Here is a 5,012-nt window from a genome sequence, read left to right on the forward strand (position 1 = left end):
TCAACATCAGAGGTAAATATTGAAAGTTATTAATTTCGTTTTTCTAAATCAGACTATGCCGCGGTAGGAACTATTGCATCAGTCAAGGTATTAAAAGTGGTTTCAGTGCAAATGACTTTGATCTTGCTCATGTTCCCTTTGAAAATGAACAATGGCATAGTAAATGCTTATTTTAGTGGTATTTATTTAAGTGAACAATGGTCTTTCGGGTAATGAAGCATTTCTCAATCTCAGTTATACTGCAGGGAGCAATAGGAAAGGAAAGTGGTTGTATGAGGCTGGTGGGGGAGATAATATATTGAAATAATGGTTCTTTGTTTCCTTACTTCCCTGCTAACTACATTGGGAAGTAAACTTCTCCCTAGTGACAAAGCAGCATCAGCAGCTGTGGGTAGCTCAATGCCAACTGCTAACCTGGCTTTTTCAAAAGACCCTGCCATCAGAGAATTAAGAGGTAATTGATAAAAAGAAGGGGCTTTATCAATAGCGATGCACGTTTCTGAATCGAATGGAAAACCATTACCAACACACTGCAGAAAACAGAAATGATTGTTTCACCGAAGATTTAGTCTCTTTAGAATTAGAATTTTCATAGTGGAATAGCAACCTCATTTACTTTTTTTTTTTTTATTTAGCACCTGAAACAACAAAACAAAACAAAAAAGAGTTACTGGATTATTAGCCTCTATTGATTTTCTTTTCCTGTGGACCACAATTTCGTGCAGTCACAAAGGCTCTCTCCATTTTAATGAAAGCCACTGGGAATGTAACTATAGCATTCCCAATATAGCGTCATTACAGCCAAGAGTCTTTTGTGCTTCTGTTCAAAACCATCAGGAATGTATAAGTTAGAATGAATTTTTATGACAGATTGTTGTATTCTTCATGGGCGTGAGCTACAGCTATCACAGTTCAGGGACTCTGCAAGGGTCGCTAAGGACACATGAGTGTATTTAAACCAGTACGCTTCATTAACCGAAGTAAACATGAGTGTACTAAGACTTTGGTGGACCTGAGATCTTCGACTGTGTTTCCATGTATCTAGAGCCTTTTACCAGTGAGCATGTAAAATAAAGGTCCTTTATCTTACACCAAGCAAGCTCTTGAACTATCTCTAGCTGCAGCTGGTTGTTAGGATAATGGAATTAAAACATGCAACGTGCAAAGTGTTGTGTGTTGTTGCTGCATTGTTTTGTCTTGTTCTGGTGCCCACTACCATTGTATATAATCTCATGGAACTTTATCTTCTCTTGGGAGAAAGTTGCTTTCACCTTGATCATACCGCACTAGAAATTGAAATAGCCCTCAAGTGCTCCTTTGTGCCTTTTGATATTATGACAGCTTCATGCTAGCTCTTGTTTTATCTCACTGGCCTGATGCCTTGTGAGGAGAGGCCATGGCCCATGTACTTTATATCCATTACCATGTCATGGATTTTGTCTGAATTTCTTTTGATGTTCTTAACTTGATGTCTTTCCATCATTCTTAGAATCTAAGAGGATTTAGCAAAAATTATGTCATCTACTATACAGACTTGATACCTGCTATGCCTCCCTTTGTGTTATTTTACTAGCTGACTTTATTTCAAAGGGTAAATGGAGGAATTTATATTAAAGGCATGAAGTTCAAATGACACCTTGTTTAGCCTGACTTAATAGCTACCCTTCTCCCCTTCCCAAGGAGCTGGGGAGCTAAGCACCTCTGAAAAATCAGGCTATTCAGTTAGGTGACTACATACAGAGATAGGGGGTTAAAGATTTAGGCTTCAAAAGTAACTTAATAGTTAAAGAGCTAAGGTTTAAAAACAGGTGCCAGCATAAATTCAGTAATCTCTTATTAGTTTCCTAATACTAATGTATGAAAACTTCCCTCACTATGCCAACTATTTTACTCCGTGCTACAGCCTGTTGGCATAGTATATTATAAACAAAACGTGGTTTATGAAGAAGAACGACTTGGAAATTTTTAATTACTGATCAGTAACTCTTTTACTTTGATTACTACAATTGCTTAACATCAATATATATTTTTGGAACTTAGCCTGGGCCTCACCCTGCGGAATGTTGAGGACCTCCTCACAGGTGATAAACATTGCTACTGCACATGGAGAGTCAGACAGAGTGGAGGTAATCTCATAGGAATGGTCCTAAAGTGTGGTCCTGTTCTAACATGACAGCATTGCAAGATTTTACATTCATCCTTTGTGTGTGATGTCCAAATAAAATTTGCTTAATTTATAAGTGTTTATTTGGGGACAGGAACAGTTGTTTTGTTCTTTTTTTAAAGGTGAGTCCTAGAAACGCACCATGAGATCTGCAAGTCAAGCTGTTGTGTTTCCTGCTCACATATCACCACTAAGAACCATGACCTATTAAGGTTCCTCAACTCCACCTTAACATTAACAGAGCCCAAGCACATTCATTGTGCTTATTTATATGCGGCCATATATTTCCAGACTGGATATACATTGTACACTCATTAGCCACTGAAGGGATTAAGCAAAGAGTGCCAGGATCATAATATATAGAGATAGAAGTTCTCCTTTGCAACAGTAGGACAGAAGTATAGTGGATGCTTAATACTGTAGTCAGTCATAGCAGTATTACAGTCACCCTGCAGCAGTCCTGTGCAGGATTTAAAGTCTAGTTATAAAACTATTTCCACTCAGCTATGAATTAAGAACGAATACAGCTGTTTTATAGAATTTCCAAAAAAGAGTTGTTTCCAAAGCAGTGATACTATAACCTCTCTGAGAAAAGTGAAACAGTCAAATTATTCAGATCCAGCTTTACTATTCTAAATCTCATAGGAAATTATAGCAGCAGATGAGGAGAAAATATTTTGGTGAGAAGGGATTAGACTGGTGAAGCTAGAGGGGTTTTTTTGGGGGGGAGGGAGGGGATTGTGCAGAGGAAAAAACCTTTTTTTTTTTTTTGCTTTCCCCCCGCCATTTCTCACCAAAAAAAAATCTTACTCTAAATCCCAAAATTAGTTATACAAAAGATACCTCCAGTCTATAGTTAGTGGTAGAGCAAAATGTACCTTTAGTCAATCCAAAGAATCACTGATTCCATATGCTGCTATATACTTTAGGTCATGTACAAGAAAAGACACCAGAAGTGCCATATCAGATCAGACCTGTGAGCCATCCAGTCCAGTATCCTCTCTCCAACAGGGTCCTCGCCAAGTGCTTCAGAGCAAGGTACAGACTTTTAGAGGCACCAACATTTTTAATTGGAGCAAATGTAAATTTCTTATGAAAGAGAAGCAATGGCTGTTGGAAAGCAAGACAAAAAATAAAAATACTTTAAGTGGGGAAAGATATACAAATCCATTGCTGAGACAAAGGGATGAGCAAAGGCAGGTGAAAACCTCCAGAGAGTAACAGCTGTAGCAACTCCATGAAAATTTTGAAGGTACCACTGGGGGAGATATTAGAATGCTGAAATCAGTCTGCAAAAGTCATTATCATTTTGCTCTTAAAGGAAGCATAATCCTAGCTGCAACCCAGCACGTGTAGACAGACATGAGCTAGCATGCTAAAAATAGCTGGGAACCTTGCTTCCAGCTGCAGTGTAGACATACTCTCAGTGAAATGTGTTTGATTGGTCACTTCATCTTCAGGAAGATGAAGGCTGCAGTGCTATGCTATTAGATGTCATGAGAATTCCATGACTTTACAATAAAAATGCTCATATTTAGTTAGTATCTACTGTAGAAAATATCTACTGTGGAAAGTGGAGTTCCATATGAGAACTTGAGACAGTTCTTGGGTGTTAGAATTTTATTTTTATCCTCAGTACTATTCTAAAGTACTCAACTCAGTATAGTATAATAAAAGATAAAGAACTCTGACCACACTTGCTCTAACGATAAATCATCATGACACACTTTAGGAAAATAATTTTAATTTATCATACACTTACAGGTAAATACTTAGACTTGGGCTAGTCTGTACCATATTGAGGTGGGTAGGTACTGAAAGCTTCAAACGTTGCAAATGAAGATGAGAGCTAAGGCAAGAAGAGTTTATTGCCAAAGAGCAAAGAGACTCAATGGCTTGATAATTGGGGATAGGGTTGGAGCTGGCAATGGAGTTTCTTTAATACTACCTGGCATCTGCAAGCTATGGAGCTGTGCACCTACATCATCTGCTCAAGCATCTGAATTTGCTCATCTAAGTCTATAACCATGCATACTTTTTCATCCTGAGGCTATTGCCAGGGCTAGTTTTCCTTCCAAGCCAACACAATCTTGCAAGAAAGGATAGTCACTAAGTGCTGTGCTGCATAATCTGGCAAAGCTTCCCAAATATGTCTCCGACAAGAGGAGAGAAATGGAAGACCACCAAGTCAGAAATCATTTTACACAATAAACCTATGTGTGTACATATATTGGCATATATGTAGGTGCATATGGCTTCAATAGCCTCACAGCTGTTGCTAGCTGCACAGTGGAGGTCGGGGAAAATCACTTGTGAAAATGTTTGGCTTCATTGTTTGCAGTGGCTTTAGGAAAGGGAAGGAGTCAGGTACTAATTTTGTCTTTGGAGCAGAGGCAGTGCTAGCCCATTGGGGCCCTAAGCAGGAATATTGTGGGGGGTCCCTCACACACAACAGAATAAAAAGCAAATGGGGGGGCCTTGAGCTGCTCGGGGCTCTAAGCATTTGCTTAGTCTGCTTACACCTAACACCGGCTCTGCTTTGAGAAAAGATATTTAATTTGTTCACAGGGTTGCAAGAAGATACCATAGGGATCTCAGGGAGCTGTATATTTTATACAGACACATGCACATTAGTTGAGGGTCAGTTTTTTTAGGGAATGGACTAGATTCTGTCTCCCTTGACAACAGTGGGATTAACTGAAGAATAAAATACTAGGGGCTGGTTTCAGAGTAGCAGCCGTGTTAGTCTGTATCCACAAAAAAGAACAGGAGTACTTGTGGCACCTTAGAGACTAACACATTTATTTGAGCATAAGCTTTCGTGGGCTTCAGCCCACTTCATCAGATG

The sequence above is a fragment of the Lepidochelys olivacea genome, assembly GCF_965140295.1.
Source record: "Lepidochelys olivacea isolate rLepOli2 genome assembly, chromosome: 2".
Taxonomy (NCBI): Eukaryota; Metazoa; Chordata; order Testudines; family Cheloniidae; genus Lepidochelys; species Lepidochelys olivacea.